The 20,926-nt window shown below is 39.2% G+C and overlaps 2 pseudogenes across 2 annotated transcripts; one reads left to right on the top strand and one right to left on the bottom strand.

Annotated features, from left to right (window-relative positions):
- Window positions 1-10,962: 10,962 nt before the first annotated feature.
- LOC307070041 (ferritin heavy chain-like) lies at window positions 10,963-12,186 on the bottom strand (annotated as a pseudogene). The gene is made up of 2 exons: window positions 12,170-12,186; window positions 10,963-11,543 (listed from the first exon to the last, which is right to left on the bottom strand). The product of its transcript is annotated as a ferritin heavy chain-like (transcript).
- A 1,453-nt stretch (window positions 12,187-13,639) lies between these two features.
- On the top strand, window positions 13,640-19,423 carry LOC307070044 (ferritin heavy chain-like; annotated as a pseudogene). Its single transcript has 2 exons — window positions 13,640-13,824; window positions 18,843-19,423. The product of its transcript is annotated as a ferritin heavy chain-like (transcript).
- The last annotated feature ends 1,503 nt before the right edge of the window (window positions 19,424-20,926 follow it).

Genomic DNA, 20,926 nt, shown 5'->3' with positions numbered 1-20,926 from the left:
GAGTTCTGAATGAATATAGTCAGCTGATTCAGTGCTCTTGTTTTACAGATGAGAAAATTGACAGTTCTAGTTGAACTCTCTTTTTATAAGAGGAAAATATGGCCTCATTTTAAATAAAAGTAAAGTTGAAAAATGTTTTGATGTTGATATTCTCCTTTCCTAAAATCAAAAATATCAAGAAGCTACATTTTATTACCAAATAAACCTGACCTCTAATGTCATTCCATACTTTTGTTTGTATGGACAGAAAAGAAAAATTGATTTTCATAAGAAATTTTTGCACCTCAAAAATAATATATTTATTTTATTTCAACTTCAATGCAGAGCTGAACACTTCTAGTACATGAGGAACACCATTTGGGGGGACCTTGTCTTTGTGCTACAAAGTCCATGTTTCATTTTTTAAAATTATTTAAATTTAATTATTTAAATTTAAAAATTATTTAATGTGATCTTCTTTTCATATGAAACATGAAACTTGACAGGTTTCAGAACTAATTATCCCATTATTGTAGGACTATGGGAATTACTCTTTGATTTTCAAAAGAGAAAGTTAGATTTTTATTTTTTATTATTTTATTTTATTTTTTTTTTTTTGCGGTACACGGGGCTCTCATTCTTGTGGCCTCTCCCGTTGCGGAGTACAGGCTCTGGACGCGCAGGCTCAGCAGCCATGGCTCACGGGCCCAGCCGCTCCACCGCATGTGGGATCTTCCCGGACCGGGGCACGAACCCGTGTCCCCTGCATTGGTAGGCGGAGTCTCAACCACTATGCCACCAGGGAAGCCCGATTTTTATTTTTTTAATGAAAATTAATGATAATATAGAGAAATTTTAAGAAAAGAACTTAGAAAATTATGAGTTAGAGTAGGAGAAATCTATAGTTCATGTAGAGTTACCCCCTTTCGTTTTATAAATGAGCACCTACAATTTGTAGCACGTAAGTGGTTTATTAGTAAATGGCAGAGTACGACAAGACCCTAGAGCATGTAACCCGCATTCCTTGTCATTTTAGATGTGGTGTATTCATTTCCTTCACGAGTAGACCAGGAGATTGTGTTTCTAAAAGCAATGATAGACACTGGGGAAGACCAAGATGTTTAAACACTGGGAACACAGAAGAGCAGATTCAGAATGCACTGAGAACACTTTTAGCTCTTCTCTGTTTTGACAAGACACTACAATGATGGTATCAAAGTGTTTAAGTATATAAGCCCACAACAACCAAGAGATTTCAACATAGTTTTGAAAGACGGAAGACAGGTGGAAGAATGTGAAACTGAAGCAGCAGAACAGAGGAAAAGCATCACCTAGAATATGCACAGGGACCACCTGCAACTGAGGAGGATTCTGACCCCACCTGCAGAAGTAGCCCCATGCTCAGATGCGCATGTAGGAGAGAGGGTGGAGTTAGTTAAACGTGTGACTGAAATAGGGGAGCTCATTGAAGGGTTGTGTTTGGAGGAGTGGACTCCCAGCCCCGCCCTCACGCTCCTGAAATGAGATGATTTCATTTTGAAAACAGTGAAACTGGCGAGATCTAGGGCAGCTAGTGTGAGTTTTTACACCCTAGAAAATTGTGTTGGGGGGGATCCTGTTACAGTTACTGCCCGCTTCTTCCTGCATAAGAAGCCAATCAATCGTTGACTTCAGGGAGCTTTCTGCACTCATTCTTAAATAGAAAATAACTGTCATTTGCCTGATAGCTGAGTAAAGCTTACAACATCAGAGAGGGGGAAAAAGAGTGAAAACATATCCTAGTAGGACCAGGGACAATTTAGGGAACAAAATAATTTAAGGAAAAACCTTAATTAATATTCTGAGAGAGGTTTAAAAAAGAGCTAGCAACTATAAAATAAGACTAGGGTGTTAATTAAAAAGAGAATGGTCAGAAATCAAGAGAGGTCTCCTGGAAATGAAAATATGGTTGCGGAAATAAATTCAGTAGGAATTTTAAAAATTTCTCAGTATATAAAAAAGAAAGACACAATGGAAAATGTGATAGAAATATGTTAGAGAGGCTGCACACGGGAGATCCAACATGTTACTATTAGAAACTCCAGACCCAGAAAAAAAATGGAGGGAAGCTGTCAAAGGGCAACAAAATTCCCCACAGCTGAAAGTAGACATCAGGCCTCAGATTGAATATAGTTATGCAAGATGAGCAAGAATGGACTCATACCTAGGCACCCTTCATTGTGAAACTTTAAAATACTGAAAAAATAAATTAAAATAGAATAAAATACTGAGAGGATACATCCATTCCAGAGAGAAAAATACTGGTCACCTAAAAAAAAATTTTTAATCTGACTTTATCATACTTGTCATCAGCACCATGGATCCTGGAAGGCATTAGAAAGATACCTCCAAAGTTTTTCAGGCACATAATTTTCACCCTAGGGGTTTGTATCCAGCCAAACTATGAGTCATAAGAGGAGGCTGAAGAAGATATTTTGTACACAAAGAAATTTGAAAAATTGACCTCCTGTGCTACACCTTAAGCTATTTATAGAAATAATCCAGCAAAATGAGGCAATAAACCAAGAAGGAAGGTAATAGGGGATTCAGTGCAGATTGCAGCTAGTCTAGAGTGGAGAGACTTCTACTGATTGTGTGATTGAGAGCTTAGAAACACCTTGAGGCATATTGTACTTACTAGGTATTAGGCACTGTTGGAAGGGAGGAGGGAGAGGAAGAGGAGAAGGAACTTGAACTCCAGAGGAGAAAGGGCTATACGGACATAAACCTGAAGCAAACTAAACTATGGTTGATTTTTAACCTACTATTGCTGAGGATGGGAAGAATCCACTTAAACTTGACACTATAGATGTGCCCCTTTTCAGTGACACACAGGGGTAATGACCACCTATCTAATTTGTTGTCCAAATCAGAACTTGTCCAAACTCCTTACACTTCAATAGTGTAAGGAGGCGCTCTAATGCTGTAACATCAGGACAACAGGTATAAACTGGAACAGCCCAAGGCGGCTTGGGGTATTTGGTCACCCTGCACAAGGGCAGTGACACTGGCACAGTATGGAACGAGGTGTAGTCTATACACAGAGACACAGTACATCTGCAGTGGGCAATATTAATTTCATTGTAATAATGGCAGTGCTGTCTTGGTTTGCAGCTTTTATTGTCAATTTGCATGTAATCACAAATAACTAACGTAAACTATACTTAGTATGTATTAGTATTAACTTGCTATGTACTGAAATGTATTGTATACTAGTATGAACTTAGTATAATTAGGCTCTAAGTGTTTTTGCATATATTAACTCATTTAATCCTCTGAATAGCCTTATGAGGTTGGTGCTAATATCATTCCCACTTTTGAGAACAGGAAGCAAAGACAGGGAAGGAACTTGCCCAGGCTGTACCTAATTTGAGTTTGGATCGAGCCTTTGAATAGGCTCTCCGCCTGTTCTCTTAAACCTTACTCTGTACTGACGCTCAAATAACAGAAGACTTAACTGCACATAGAACAGAATATAAATTTCAACTTTGACAACGTAAAAGCTTGGTTTGGAAGGTAGACAGGAGGTAGGAAAAAGGGAAGATGGTATGAATGTCCTCATTTTACAAAGCGTGACGTTGAGAGAGTTTCTAGTTGATCAACAATGTAGGTTTTTAAGTATATCACTACAAGTCAAAGAGATCATGAGCAGTGGAATAACTCATGATGACATAACTTTACTGAGCAGTGTGGACATAGGAAAGAGTGTAAAGGAACTAAACCCTTACTTATTAGTAAGTTAGAAAGTGAACAGATAATGCCTCCAATTTAGTGAGAAAATAGTCATGTAAGAGTATTACTTGGAAATGGAGAAGAATTCAAAATAACAACAGTTGGACCTCCCTGGTGGCGCAGTGGTTAAGAAACTGCCTGCCAAGGCAGGGGACACGGGTTCGAGCCCTGGTCCGGCAAGATCCCACATGCCACGGAGCAGCGAAGCCCGTGCGCCACAACTAAGGAGCCTGCGCTCTAGAGCCTGCTAACCACAACTACTGAGCCCACGTGCCACAACTACTGAAGCCCACACGCCTAGGTCCTGTGCTCCATAACAAGAGAAGCCACCGCAATGAAGAGTAGCCACCGCAATGAAGAGTAGCCCCCGCTCGCCGCAACTAGAGAAAGCCTGCACGCAACAACGAACACCCAACACAGCCAAAAATAAATAAATAATAAAAAAAGTAAAAAAAACCAATAGTTGATGTAAACCTCATAAAAAAGGAAATCCAAACAGCCAGTAAACACAGAAAAGTGTACGACTTCATTAAGTAATAAGAGAAAAGTGAGTCAAAACCAAGGAAACTACATGCCAATGAGATGGACAAATACACAAAATCTGGTAATATCAGATATTGTAGACCTGGAGTACTATGGGAATCTTTTACCCTGCTTACACTGGAGTACAAATCGACACAGCTACTTTGGAAAGCATTTAGCACTCTCCATCAACTGAAGGTATATAAATAGCCTGTGAGCCAGCAGCCCTCACCCCTGCCCTGTGTAAATGCACCAGAATAACCGGTACAGAAGGATTCCTGTCCATGATTTGCATTAGCACAAACTGAAAACAAACCAAATGTCCATTAAGAATCAAAAATTAAAGATGATACAAATAGATGGAGAGATATACCATGTTCTCGGATTGGAAGAATCAACATTGTGAAAATTACTCTAGTACCCAAAGCAATCTAAAGATTCAATGCAATCCCTATCAAACTACCACTGGCATTTTTCACAGACCTAGAACAAAAAATTTCACAATTTGTATGGAAACACAAAAGACCCCGAATAGCCAAGTCAATCTTGAGAATGAAAAACGGAGCTGGAGGAATCAGGCTCCCTGACTTCAGACTATACTACAAAGCTACAGTAATCAAGACAGTGTTTTACTGGCACAAAAACAGAAAGATAGATCAGTGGAACAGAATAGAAAGCCCAGAGATAAACCCACGCACACATGGTCACCTTATCTTTGATAAAGGAGGCAGGAATGTACAGTGGAGAAAGGACAGCCTCTTCAATAAGTGGTGCTGGGAAAACTGGACAGGTACAGGCATGTGAAAGTATGAGATTAGATCACTCCCTAACACCATACACAAAAATAAGCTCAAAATGGATTAAAGACCTAAATGTAAGGCCAGAAACGATCAAACTCTTAGAGGAAACATAGGCAGAACACTGTGACATAAATCACAGCAAGATCCTTTTTGACCCACCTCCTAGAGAAATGGAAATCAAAACAAAAATAAACAAATGGGACCTAATGAAACTTCAAAGCTTCTGCACAGCAAAGGAAACGATAAATAAGACCAAAAGACAACCCTCAGAATGGGAGAAAATATTTGCAAATGAAGCAACGGACAAAGGATTAATCTCCCAAATTTAGAAGCAGCTCATGCAGCTCAATAACAAAAAACAAACAACCCAATCCAAAAATGGGCAGAAGACCTAAATAGACATTTCTCCAAAGAAGATATACAGATTGCCAACAAACACATGAAAGAATGCTCAACCTCATTAATCATTAGAGAAATGCAAATCAAAACTACAATGAGATACCATCTCACACCGATCAGAATGGCCATCATCAAAAAATCTAGAAACAATAAATGCTGGAGAGGGTGTGGAGAAAAGGGGACACTCTTGCACTGCTGGTGGGAATGTGAATTGGTACAGCCACTACGGAGAACAGTATGGAGGTTCCTTAAAATACTACAAATAGAACTACCATATGACCCAGCAATCCCACTACTGGGCATATACCATAAACCATAATTCAAAAACCATAAATTCAAAAAGAGTCATGTACCAAAATGTTCATTGCAGCTCTATTTACAATAGCCAGAAGATGGAAACAACCTAAGTGTCCATCATTGGATGAATGGATAAAGAAGATGTGGCACATATATACAGTGGAATGTCACTCAGCCATAGAAAGAAACGAAATTGAGTTATTTGTAGTAGAGGTGGATGGACCTAGAGTCTGTCATACAGAGTGAAGTAAGTGAGAAAGAGAAAGACAAATACCGTATGCTAACACATATATATGGAATCTAAGAAAAAAAATGTCATGAAGAACCTATGTGTAAGACAGGAATAAAGACACAAACCTACTAGAGAATGGACTTTAGGATATGGGGAGGGGGAAGGGTCAGCTGTGACAAAGTGAGAGAGTGGCATGGACATATATACACTACCAAACGTAAAATCGATACTTAGTGGGAAGCAGCGGCATAGCACAGGGAGATCAGCTCGGTGCTTTGTGACCACCTAGAGGGGTGGGATAGGGAGGGTGGGAGGGAGGGAGACGCAAGAGGGAAGAGATATGGGAACATATGTATATGTATAACTGATTCACTTTGTTATAAAGCAGAAACTAACACACCATTGTAAAGCAATTAGACTCCAGTAAAGATGTGAAAAAAAAAAAGTGTAGGCTGTTTTTATTAGTGGATGCAAGCTAGTGATGCTGTAAAAGCTTTCAGCAAGTATGTATTTCTTTCTTATATAAAGAACTGTCATTAAGGCTGCCCTAATTTTTTTTAGATTACATTTACCTATAGATTACTTACAGGCTCAAATCTACAGTGGAAATAACTTTTTTTTTTTTTTTTACTAGTTTTGGAAAGATGTTTTTATACCAGTTCCTTAGAAGACTCCTATGTGACCCACACTAGTAAAATATACCTTCAGGTGCCTCCTCTGTCTCTAGGCAACAGCAGTGTAAAATATGTAAACAAATGAGTGTCCTTGTTTGCTAAAATTTAATATGTTGATCATGTTGTATTATTGTTCTTCTCCAAATTCTCTCTCCCCATCAGGTAACATTCCTTATTATTAGGAAGAGGAAGTTCCTTAAGATATTATTTCGACAGCATAATATACCCAGATGATGGTCATTATGATGATGCTTTATTTGTTTTTTGAATTATTTTATTTTTTTTGATGATGCTTTAGATTCATTTAGAGTCCACCATTCAGAGAGGAAGAATAGGTGGCCTACATTATTTCTCATACTTATTAAAAATTGCTGCCTTCCCATTTGTGAGTTTGTTGAACGACTGGGTAGCATACCTCTTTATAAAGATAAAATGGAGAGTAATAAATGAAAACACTCCCTAGCTATACTATTGATTTAATTGTTTATTAAAATAACCTCATATTGGACTTGTATTTTACTCTTAGAAAATTGGCAAAGTGCTAATATATTTAGTTTAACTGGACCAAGTACATGTCTTATTTAACTTTGATTCCCCAGCACAAACTCATTTATTAAGAATAAATGCTTGGGACTTCCCTGGTGGTGCTGTAGTTAAGAATCCACCTGCCAGTGCAGGGACACGGGTTCGAGCCCTGATCTGGGAAGATCCCACATGCCGCGGAGCAGCTAAGCCTGGGCGCCACACTACTGAGCCTGCGCTCTAGAGCCCGTGAGTCACAGTTACTGAAGCTCACACACCTTAGGGCCCATGCACCGCAACTACTGAGCCCACATGCCACAACTACTGAAACCCATGCTCTCTAGGGCCCACGTGCTGCAACTACTGAAGCCCACATGCATAGAGCCCCTGATCTGCAATGAGAAGCCACCGTAAGGAGAAGCCTGCACACCGCAAGGAAGAGTAGGCCCCACTCGCCACCACTAGAGAAAGCCCATGCGCAACAATGAAGACCCAACGCAGCCAATAAATAAATAAAATAAAATAGAATAAACAGTTGAGAATATTGGACTTTATTTTTTTTAAAAAAGAGTAAATGCTTGTTGAATCGAATTAATCAGCCAAACAGCAGACAAATTAAAGTTGTGGTTAATAAAATGGGCCAGACTGAAATACTATTCTTGTTGAGAAGCTTACCTTAATCACTTTCTTATTTTCCAGCCTTATATAATCATGTATTAAAGTGATAGAATATTTCTCATATTGAGAAAATAATAGTTTTGTATTATGCTGAATCTGCCTGGGAATAAAATAGACACCTTATGAAATTCATTGGAGGTGTCATGAGAACTGATACCTAAGAGTTGTTGTGGGAACACATTTAAATTTTAAAAGTATGCAAGATTTTTGATATTGTCTCATGCCCAGTATTTTTTGGGAATAATGCAGTTTCAGATTATAGAATTGCATCATGTATTTTAGGGCTGGAGAGAAACTTGCTAAGTCCTGCATTGAACCTAAAGAGGAATGGATTGCAGTAAGGTGCTCATTCAAAAATCAAATAATGATGTGAATAATGTTGATCATCTCTACTGGAGGAAAAACATGCTACACATTAAACACATTACTTATTATATATTTATTTAACAATCTTGGACTTTATTAATACAATGTTTTGCAGTATGTATGCCTTATTTTTTTTCTTATAGTTAAATGTCTGAATTCTGAGAAATTTCAGCATGCTTTGGTGAGAGGAACAGTCATCTTATTTTCAAAATGATGCAGGCACAGACTGTTTTTGACCAAAGGGTGTATTACTGACCAAAATTCAGCAATCTAGTCTGGAAAATTAATGAAGAATTCTGCTGCTGGTGAGGTGAATACATAGATAGAGGGAGGTGAAGAATATAAACTACTTAGCAGCCTTAAACTTTCTCTTGACTTTGATATAAGTGCTGGAGAAATATCAATGTTATCATTCCTAGAAGCCATTCATTTAGAAATGGAAATTAGAATAGATGGAAAAATACAGTGTTGGGAGTTACCTATCAGGAAACAAAATGGATGTGTGTGATATCTACCCACTGTCATGGTGAGGGCCCTGCATTACACTTACTGTCTAAAGCTTACTGTGCTGAAACCTTCACAGCAAAGGTTCCAGTTTCTCATAATGACCTCTAAGTGAAAGTGAATGAGGTTTAGCTACCAGGTACGTGCTTCTGGAACAACACACGATGGGACCTTTTTTTTTTTTTTTTTTACTTTATTTTTATTTTAATTTAGTTTTTGGCTCCGTTGGGTCTTTGTTGCTGCACGCGGGCTTTCTCTAGTTGCGGCAAGTGGGGGCTATTCTTCATCGTGGTGCATGGGCTTTTCATTTCGGTGGCTTCTCTTGTTGCGGAGCATGGGCTCTAGGTGCACAGGCTTCAGTAGTTGTGGCTTGCAGGCTCTAGAGCACAGGCTCAGTAGTGTGGCACATGGGCTTAGTTGCTCCGCGGCATGTGGGATCTTACCAGACCAAGGATCGAACCCGTGTCCCCTGCATTGGCAGACGGATTCTTAACCGCTGTGCCACCAGAGAAGGCCACAGTGGGACCTTTTAACGTTGTTTCCAAAGCTATTTTCTTTGGAATACTGTTCTGTGAGATTTGGTAGAAAAAGAATCCCATGATCAGAATGTTTGGGAAACACTGAATATTTTATCCCCATGGTATACATTCAAAATGTGTATTTTTTACATCAGACATAAAATTCCTAGAGTAAACAAAAACTGAAAAAACAAAACAAAAAATCCCGCTAATTCGATTAATACAAGGTTTCCAGTGAACACTTGTGAATGTTTTTGAGGCACTGGCTGATACTGAACACAGTCGTGGAAAGGCTGATCTAAGGAATTAAAATTCTGTAAATGATGAGGAAAACACTTTTAGGTGAGAAGAGATGAATATGGTAGCAGGCTTCAGTATTCTGTATTTCCATTCGGGAAATTGTTCTTATTTGATCCCTTCCACCCTTGATCCTTTTTCCTTGCAGTGGACTCTGTAGTAGGGATAAAGGGAAAAATGTCATTTAGTACCCTAGAAGAGCTATTTACTCTACTGTAAATACCGTGGAGGCTGGTAAAAGTGTGTTGATAATAAGACATATTAGCTTAGGTTCTCTTGGTAGCACATAACAAAAACTAAATCAAAGTTGGATATATGAAACCCAAGGGCAGAAATAACAGCCAGGCTCAGGAAAGGTCTAGGAAGCAGCTATATCATTTCCAGTAATGTGATCGCCGAACTGCTTTTCAACAAAGGGCGTCTTCCTAATGAACTTCAAAATGAACTCTGCTGCTGGTTGGAATCAAAAAATATATATATATACATATATATATATATACACACACACACATATATATACACACACACACAAGTATGCATATATACATATGATACAAAGGAAAGAAAACATATAAGTGGATGTTTTGTTATTACAACATGCATGCCAGGCATTGGTGACCATGGGAAGTCACCTCTGTGTTTCTGAGCACGAAAGCCTAACGCTCATTTTTCCATTTTCAGTGTTGCCCAGAGTGAACTTGTCAAAGAGATACTCCACCATTCAGACTTCCAAACCCCTCCATCCCCCATCTTGCTACTCATACTTAACCATTAGTATTTGCATAATTAATGCACATAAACATTTCAGGTGAAACTGAAGACACCCTTTATTTTAATCCCTGCCCAATCCCATTCCCTTCACTTGTTCCCCAGAGGCAACTGCAATCATGATTTTCAGGCTATGGTTCTATACTTTCACTATGCACATGCACCCACATTCACCAGGTACCCCTACCTCACCACAGCCCACCCCAGTCTACCCCCATATACCTACATTATTTATAAGGGGAAGACTGATTTTGTGTTTTCCAGGGCCCCATGGAACACCTTCTCCCTCCCACTGTGGAGATCCTGAGCTGCATATGGTTGGGGTATGGCTGTGTTCAGAAACTCCTGGATACCTGTTTTAAAACTTAAAAAATGAGAGATTTGCCCACATGAATCAACCAGAGACCTTTATTTATTTATGAACCAATAACTTTATTGGAAGAAACGGAAAAACTGGAAGAACAAAACTTAAGTGATAAAATAAAGTCCAGGAAAAGAGAGTCCTGCACTTGTTGCAAAAAAAACCCCAAAACTTAAGTGAAATTCTTCTGCAAGGGCACGATTGCCGTCTGCATGGCAGGCACGGTGACCAGGGCTCTGGTCACCCCGTGGCTCTGGGGAAGTCCAGTCCAGACTCAGTTCTTCTTGTCGCTGTCGCCCAGGGTGAGCTTGTCAAAGAGGTACCCTGCCAGGTCGACGTCCGGGACCCCCATCATGCTCAGGGTGGTGACATGACCCTCCAGCTGTCTGATGAACGCCACCTACTGGCTGAGGTAGTGAGTTGCCAGGAAGTGGCGCAGGTGGGGGTCACACTTGTCGGTGGCCAGCTGGTGCAGTGGAGCAGGCTCCGGGTCACTTGCTTCTCCAGGAACAAGGCGCACTTCATGGCCTTGAGGCCGCTCTTCCACTCGTCACTGACTGGCTTCCTGATATCTTGGAAGTTGAGGCGGCCCCCGAGCTGGTTCTGCAGGCGCTTCAGGCCCTGGGCCCGGAGCGGTGCAGGAAGAACCGGCTGAAGTGTTCCAAGGCCACGTCGTCACTGTCGAGGTAAAAGGCCGCGGCCAGGCACACGAAAGAGGCGTGGAGCTCCAGGGTGAAATGGCTGTTGGCGGCCTCGCAGTCGGCGTGGTAGTTCTGGCACACCTGCGAGGGAGGCGCGGGCAGCGTGGCGGGCGTGAAGGCCAAGGTGAAGGCGAAGCCGCGGGGCCTGTGGTAGCTGCCTCAGAGCCCCTTTCAGGTTATTTACCAATTTCCTTCGTCTTGGGTAAGTGCAGACTTCTCTTTTCTTTGTCAGAAAACAAAAGGCTTAGATACATTCTTAGAGAAAAAACTTAACTGTGTGCACGTATTTATCCCCTCCAGCCTCATTTGTCCTTTCACTGCCACTCAGCAAGCATTTTTTTAACCCCTCAATTATGTTGTATGGAACGAGCCACAGTGGTAGGAAATACCATTGATCTCAAATTATCTTTCATTCATTCATTCAATAAATATTTATTGATTACTTAATATGGCCCAGGCACTGGTATGGGATTTGGGCATATATTAGTAACAAAGAGAGACAAAGTCTGTTCCCATGAGGTTTGTATTCTAGTGGAGAAGCAGACCAAAACAAAACAAAAAACTACTGTTTTTCTCTCTTTATTGTCTCAAGTAAATACATATAAGATATTACACATGTATATGATATTAAAAAGTCAATATTTTCTTAGAAGTTAAGGATGTTATAGTGGAAGACATAAGACCAATCTAGGTATTTATAATTAATTAATTCAACATTAATTCAACAGCCATTTATATACAGTATTCCAAATATGTGTCACTGTTTGACTCTGGAGATACACAGAAGAATCAAACATGGTCTGTTCTCAAGGTACAAGAAAGAGTGATGGACTGTCTTAAGTGCTCTCAATGGTTTTAAAGCTTTTGGATAAAATAGCTGTTTTCACATAACGTTTTGTTACCATGGCTTTGACTAATGTACTTTTTTGGGGGGTCTCTTTATTTATCTTTGAAAGCTCATGCTATGCTATAATCATTGTTTATGAAGGAAGCAAAGGATCAAATATCAACTGTCACACTGTAAACTTATCTAAGCAATTTTAGAGGCATTTAATTGTTGAGTCTGTAAAGAAATAGAATAATAACAATGTCTATTTGATAAGTTGATTTTAATGATAGGATCATACATTAGAGATGGAAAAGAACTACATGATCAGTTTCTCAGTGAGATAAAATTGTATTCTATGTTTGCTTAACACCAGTGTTTAGTCTTAATATAATTGCAGTCTTTCAAAAATTTCCTTGGAAGAGTCCATTGTAGACTTCACTGGAAGAATCTATTTAAATAGAAGAAATCTTGATTTTATAGAACATTTTCTCATTATGTCCCAAGATTATTTAATAATTAATTTATCTGGACAACTTTACTCTTCAAATATTAAAATAATACTATTGAATGGTTCTATGTGTACTCAGGGGTGATAATGGTGTTTCTCAGATGTTTTATCCTTCATCATTACTCCCTAGGTTAGAAGATAATGTTAAAATACATGTCACAACTAAGAGAGACCTAAGGTTTAAAATCTAACTTTTTTAAGGGAAATCAATAAACTAGCATGAACTGGAACCTCAAATTTCCATGAAGGAAATATACATATATATAAACAAAAACATTGCATCCAGTTTTTCTTTAATGAGGAATGTAAAGCTAAATACAAACACAGAATGAGAAAACTTCAGAGCAGATCATGTTTTTAGAAAAATTTTAAATTTTGTTTTTAAAATTTATTTTATTTTTTAATTTTTGGCTGCATTGGGTCTTTGTTGGATGCGGGCTTTCTCTAGCTGCAGCAAGTGGGGGCTACTCTTTGTTGCAGTGCCTGGGTGTCTCATTGCGGTGGCCTCTCTTGTTACGGAGCACGGGCTGTAGGTGCTCGGGCTTCAGTAGTTGTGGCATGCCGGCTCAGTAGTTGTGGCACATGGGCTGAGTTGCTCTGCGGCATGTGGGATCTTCCCGGACCAGGGCTCGAACTGATGTTCCCTGCATTGGCAGGCGGTTTCTTAACCACTGTGCCAACAGGGTAGCCCCCAAATTTAAAAAATTTTGATAATCAAATTTTATAGTTTATAACTTGGTCGGTCTGTGCTAAGATAATGTCTTTTAAAATATCAATATAGGAGTATAAGATGAAGGTTTCTTTGAAATGTTTGTGGTCAGTGTTGGTATTATGTTAGGATCCTCCAGAAAAACAGAAACAATAGAAGATATATTTGTATATTATGTAAAATAAGGAATTAGCTCACGTGATTATGGAGGCTGACAAGTCTCAAAATCTGCAGTTGCCATACTTGAGACCCAGGAGAGTCCATGGTGTAGGTCCAGTCCAAAGGCCAGGAGGCTCAAGACCCAGGAAATTCAAGTTGAAGGCAGGAAAAAACAATGTCCCTGCTCCAAGGCAGTCAAGCAAGAGGAGTTCCCGCTTACTCGGAGGAAGGTCAGCATTTTTATTTTATTCAGGCCTTCAAATGATTGTATGAGGCTCATCGACTTTAAGGAAAGCAATCTGCTTTACTTAGTCTACTATTTCAAATGTTAATCTCATGGAAAAACACCGTTTCAGGCACAAACAGTAATATTTGACTAAATATCTGGGTACCCACTGGCCCTTTGAAGTTGACATATAAAAATTAGCTATCACAGTATTATTCGTGATAAATGCAGAGTCAACTAATAAAAATTCTCATGCTATAATCTGCAAAAACTGTTTTGACTTTCAGTTCCCTTCATTAATTTAAAAATGTTACAGAGCTAATAGTTACACAACTGATATTAGACAATAAGTTCTGACTCCATGTCAATGATTAGCTCTCATTCATTCATTCAGCATATTTCTATTGAGCACCTATTATATGACAGGTATTTTATAGGTACTAACATAAAAACTTGTTCTAGGGCTTCCCTGGTGGCGCAGTGGTTGAGAGTCCGCCTGCCGATGCAGGGGACGCGGGTTCGTGCCCCGGTCCGGGAAGATCCCACATGCCGCGGAGCGGCTGGGCCCGTGAGCCGTGGCCGCTGAGCCTGTGCGTCCGGAGCCTGTGCTCTGCAACGGGAGAGGCCACAGCAGAGAGAGGCCCGCGTACCGCAAAAAAAAAAAAAAAAAAAAAAAAAAACAAAAAAAAAAAACTTGTTCTATAAGCTCCTCATATTTGTATTTCTTTTGTAGCTAAGTGCTAGTAAATGTTACATATAATTCCTTCTTTGAAAAGTAATACATGAAGTAGGATCAGTGGTATAATCTTAAGGAAGTAGACCATAAGTAGCAGCAGTTGGTGGCTTATCTCACTCTCTGTTGTGTGTGTGTGTGTGTGGTTGTGTGTGTGTGTGTATACATATGTATAAATAAATCATTTAATGAGAGGTAGTGAAAAGTGATACATCAATATTATATATCTCTGGGCTGTTCACTCTGCATTATCTCATTATTACAGATACTGGATTAAATTTGATTATTATTACCCATATTTTACGGATAAAGAAATTGTGAATTAAAGTACGTAACATGATCAAACACAGAGCTTGTAAATAGCAGAGAGTGACACTCTGAATTGGATTCCTCTCTAGGTAGTTTGGGAAATTTGGCTGGACCATGAGCTCCTTTAGAACAAAGACTGTTCAACTTGTGATGCTAAATTTCACATAGTAGGGGCTCAAAAATATAAATTAAAATATTGAGTGGCCTATTAAAAGCTTTAGTCTCATTATTTCTCCAAATTAAAAAAATGAGTGGGAGTAGATGTTGAATATATATTTAAACTCTGTTTCCTTTAGAAGGAAAAAAAATCAAAGGCACCCAATGGTGATAAATTACTATTATAATTTTACTTTAATGTGCATAAACATAAAACCAGGCATAGAAATTGGTATGCTTTTATAACTGTAAACCCAACAATTTGTAAATATATGCAAATACAACTATAAAACTATTAAAATTAAAATTAAGAAATTCCAATTATGCATCCGATTATGCTTTTTGTCTTAAACACAGTCCCTTCTCACTGAGAACATACTAGTTGATGAGATGCAAGTTTCCTTTTGAGTGTGCCATGCCTGTGCCCCGATATCCTTGAAACATCTCAGTTCTCTACCACCCTTCTTTACTGAAGACATGACATACTTTAGCTCATATGATGATTCGTAATGTACTTTTGCTTTCAGGTAGTGGAAGTCATCATTCAAATATTGTCTGTCCATGTTCTTTTTTATTAGTTTGTGAAAAGTAATTCTGATGCAGTTTGTTGATTTCATGAAATACCATTAAAGTCTCAGTAACGTCAATAACTGAAGAGGCTGTTCAAACTGGGAATTGAGGGGGAAGAGAACTACTGACAGAATTTTAAGGGATGACACTCTCCCCTTTGAGTTTCATTCTATTAAACTATGTTTCACCTCACAGTCATCACTTTAAAAGGAAATTTTAGTGTTTGCAGCTGGTAAAATGTGACTAGCCCAGAGATATATAATATTGATGTATCACTTTTCACTACCTCTCATTAAATGATTTATTTATACATATGTATACACACACACACAACCACACACACACACACACACAACAGAGAGTGAGATAAGCCACTAATTGCTGCTACTTATGGTCTACTTCCTTAAGATTATACCACTGATCCTACTTCATGTATTACTTTTCAAAGAAGGAATTATATGTAACATTTACTAGCACTTAGCTACAAAAGAAATACAAATATGAGGAGCTTATAGAACAAGTTTTTATGTTAGTACCTATAAAATACCTGTCATATAATAGGTGCTCAATAGAAATATGCTGAATGAATGAATGAGAGCTAATCATTGACATGGAGTCAGAACTTATTGTCTAATATCAGCTGTGTAACTATTAGCTCTGTAACATTTTTAAATTAATGAAGGGAACTGAAAGTCAAAACAGTTTTTGCAGATTATAGCATAAGAATTTTTATTTGTTGACTCTGCATGTATCATGAATAATACTGTGATAGCTAATTTTTATATGTCAACTTCAAAGGGCCAGTGGGTACCCAGATATTTAGTCAAATATTACTGTTTGTGCCTGAAACGGTGTTTTTCCATGAGATTAACATTTGAAATAGTAGACTAAGTAAAGCAGATTGCTTTCCTTAAAGTCGATGAGCCTCATACAATCATTTGAAGGCCTGAATAAAATAAAAATGCTGACCTTCCTCTGAGTAAGCGGGAACTCCTCTTGCCTGACTGCCTTGGAGCAGGGACATTGTTTTTTCCTGCCTTCAACTTGAATTTCCTGGGTCTTGAGCCTCCTGGCCTTTGGACTGGACCTACACCATGGACTCTCCTGGGTCTCAAGTATGGCAACTGCAGATTTTGAGACTTGTCAGCCTCCATAATCACGTGAGCTAATTCCTTATTTTACATAATATACAAATATATCTTCTATTGTTTCTGTTTTTCTGGAGGATCCTAACATAATACCAACACTGACCACAAACATTTCAAAGAAACCTTCATCTTATACTCCTATATTGATATTTTAAAAGACATTATCTTAGCACAGACCGACCAAGTTATAAACTATAAAATTTGATTATCAAAATTTTTTAAATTTGGGGGCTACCCTGTTGGCACAGTGGTTAAGAAACCGCCTGCCAATGCAGGGAACATCAGTTCGAGCCCTGGTCCGGGAAGATCCCACATGCCGCAGAGCAACTCAGCCCATGTGCCACAACTACTGAGCCGGCATGCCACAACTACTGAAGCCCGAGCACCTACAGCCCGTGCTCCGTAACAAGAGAGGCCACCGCAATGAGACACCCAGGCACTGCATCAAAGAGTAGCCCCCACTCGCTGCAGCTAGAGAAAGCCCACATCCAACAAAGACCCAATGCAGCCAAAAATTAAAAAATAAAATAAATAAATTTTAAAAACAAAATTTAAAATTTTTCTAAAAACATGATCTGCTCTGAAGTTTTCTCATTCTGTGTTTGTATTTAGCTTTACATTCCTCATTAAAGAAAAACTGGATGCAATGTTTTTGTTTATATATATGTATATTTCCTTCATGGAAATTTGAGGTTCCAGTTCATGCTAGTTTATTGATTTCCCTTAAAAAAGTTAGATTTTAAACCTTAGGTCTCTCTTAGTTGTGACATGTATTTTAACATTATCTTCTAACCTAGGGAGTAATGATGAAGGATAAAACATCTGAGAAACACCATTATCACCCCTGAGTACACATAGAACCATTCAATAGTATTATTTTAATATTTGAAGAGTAAAGTTGTCCAGATAAATTAATTATTAAATAATCTTGGGACATAATGAGAAAATGTTCTATAAAATCAAGATTTCTTCTATTTAAATAGATTCTTCCAGTGAAGTCTACAATGGACTCTTCCAAGGAAATTTTTGAAAGACTGCAATTATATTAAGACTAAACACTGGTGTTAAGCAAACATAGAATACAATTTTATCTCACTGAGAAACTGATCATGTAGTTCTTTTCCATCTCTAATGTATGATCCTATCATTAAAATCAACTTATCAAATAGACATTGTTATTATTCTATTTCTTTACAGACTCAACAATTAAATGCCTCTAAAATTGCTTAGATAAGTTTACAGTGTGACAGTTGATATTTGATCCTTTGCTTCCTTCATAAACAATGATTATAGCATAGCATGAGCTTTCAAAGATAAATAAAGAGACCCCCCAAAAAAGTACATTAGTCAAAGCCATGGTAACAAAACGTTATGTGAAAACAGCTATTTTATCCAAAAGCTTTAAAACCATTGAGAGCACTTAAGACAGTCCATCACTCTTTCTTGTACCTTGAGAACAGACCATGTTTGATTCTTCTGTGTATCTCCAGAGTCAAACAGTGACACATATTTGGAATACTGTATATAAATGGCTGTTGAATTAATGTTGAATTAATTAATTATAAATACCTAGATTGGTCTTATGTCTTCCACTATAACATCCTTAACTTCTAAGAAAATATTGACTTTTTAATATCATATACATGTGTAATATCTTATATGTATTTACTTGAGACAATAAAGAGAGAAAAACAGTAGTTTTTTGTTTTGTTTTGGTCTGCTTCTCCACTAGAATACAAACCTCATGGGAACAGACTTTGTCTCTCTTTGTTACTAATATATGCCCAAATCCCATACCAGTGCCTGGGCCATATTAAGTAATCAATAAATATTTATTGAATGAATGAATGAAAGATAATTTGAGATCAATGGTATTTCCTACCACTGTGGCTCGTTCCATACAACATAATTGAGGGGTTAAAAAAATGCTTGCTGAGTGGCAGTGAAAGGACAAATGAGGCTGGAGGGGATAAATACGTGCACACAGTTAAGTTTTTTCTCTAAGAATGTATCTAAGCCTTTTGTTTTCTGACAAAGAAAAGAGAAGTCTGCACTTACCCAAGACGAAGGAAATTGGTAAATAACCTGAAAGGGGCTCTGAGGCAGCTACCACAGGCCCCGCGGCTTCGCCTTCACCTTGGCCTTCACGCCCGCCACGCTGCCCGCGCCTCCCTCGCAGGTGTGCCAGAACTACCACGCCGACTGCGAGGCCGCCAACAGCCATTTCACCCTGGAGCTCCACGCCTCTTTCGTGTGCCTGGCCGCGGCCTTTTACCTCGACAGTGACGACGTGGCCTTGGAACACTTCAGCCGGTTCTTCCTGCACCGCTCCGGGCCCAGGGCCTGAAGCGCCTGCAGAACCAGCTCGGGGGCCGCCTCAACTTCCAAGATATCAGGAAGCCAGTCAGTGACGAGTGGAAGAGCGGCCTCAAGGCCATGAAGTGCGCCTTGTTCCTGGAGAAGCAAGTGACCCGGAGCCTGCTCCACTGCACCAGCTGGCCACCGACAAGTGTGACCCCCACCTGCGCCACTTCCTGGCAACTCACTACCTCAGCCAGTAGGTGGCGTTCATCAGACAGCTGGAGGGTCATGTCACCACCCTGAGCATGATGGGGGTCCCGGACGTCGACCTGGCAGGGTACCTCTTTGACAAGCTCACCCTGGGCGACAGCGACAAGAAGAACTGAGTCTGGACTGGACTTCCCCAGAGCCACGGGGTGACCAGAGCCCTGGTCACCGTGCCTGCCATGCAGACGGCAATCGTGCCCTTGCAGAAGAATTTCACTTAAGTTTTGGGGTTTTTTTTGCAACAAGTGCAGGACTCTCTTTTCCTGGACTTTATTTTATCACTTAAGTTTTGTTCTTCCAGTTTTTCCGTTTCTTCCAATAAAGTTATTGGTTCATAAATAAATAAAGGTCTCTGGTTGATTCATGTGGGCAAATCTCTCATTTTTTAAGTTTTAAAACAGGTATCCAGGAGTTTCTGAACACAGCCATACCCCAACCATATGCAGCTCAGGATCTCCACAGTGGGAGGGAGAAGGTGTTCCATGGGGCCCTGGAAAACACAAAATCAGTCTTCCCCTTATAAATAATGTAGGTATATGGGGGTAGACTGGGGTGGGCTGTGGTGAGGTAGGGGTACCTGGTGAATGTGGGTGCATGTGCATAGTGAAAGTATAGAACCATAGCCTGAAAATCATGATTGCAGTTGCCTCTGGGGAACAAGTGAAGGGAATGGGATTGGGCAGGGATTAAAATAAAGGGTGTCTTCAGTTTCACCTGAAATGTTTATGTGCATTAATTATGCAAATACTAATGGTTAAGTATGAGTAGCAAGATGGGGGATGGAGGGGTTTGGAAGTCTGAATGGTGGAGTATCTCTTTGACAAGTTCACTCTGGGCAACACTGAAAATGGAAAAATGAGCGTTAGGCTTTCGTGCTCAGAAACACAGAGGTGACTTCCCATGGTCACCAATGCCTGGCATGCATGTTGTAATAACAAAACATCCACTTATATGTTTTCTTTCCTTTGTATCATATGTATATATGCATACTTGTGTGTGTGTGTATATATATGTGTGTGTGTGTATATATATATATATGTATATATATATATTTTTTGATTCCAACCAGCAGCAGAGTTCATTTTGAAGTTCATTAGGAAGACGCCCTTTGTTGAAAAGCAGTTCGGCGATCACATTACTGGAAATGATATAGCTGCTTCCTAGACCTTTCCTGAGCCTGGCTGTTATTTCTGCCCTTGGGTTTCATATATCCAACTTTGATTTAGTTTTTGTTATGTGCTACCAAGAGAACCTAAGCTAATATGTCTTATTATCAACACACTTTTACCAGCCTCCACGGTATTTACAGTAGAGTAAATAGCTCTTCTAGGGTACTAAATGACATTTTTCCCTTTATCCCTACTACAGAGTCCACTGCAAGGAAAAAGGATCAAGGGTGGAAGGGATCAAATAAGAACAATTTCCCGAATGGAAATACAGAATACTGAAGCCTGCTACCATATTCATCTCTTCTCACCTAAAAGTGTTTTCCTCATCATTTACAGAATTTTAATTCCTTAGATCAGCCTTTCCACGACTGTGTTCAGTATCAGCCAGTGCCTCAAAAACATTCACAAGTGTTCACTGGAAACCTTGTATTAATCGAATTAGCGGGATTTTTT

The sequence above is a fragment of the Hyperoodon ampullatus genome (assembly GCF_949752795.1).
Source record: "Hyperoodon ampullatus genome assembly, contig: scaffold_640, whole genome shotgun sequence".
Lineage (NCBI taxonomy): Eukaryota > Metazoa > Chordata > Mammalia > Artiodactyla > Ziphiidae > Hyperoodon > Hyperoodon ampullatus.
Note: the sequence above shows the minus strand (reverse complement) of the source record. Positions and strands in the feature narration are given on the sequence as shown.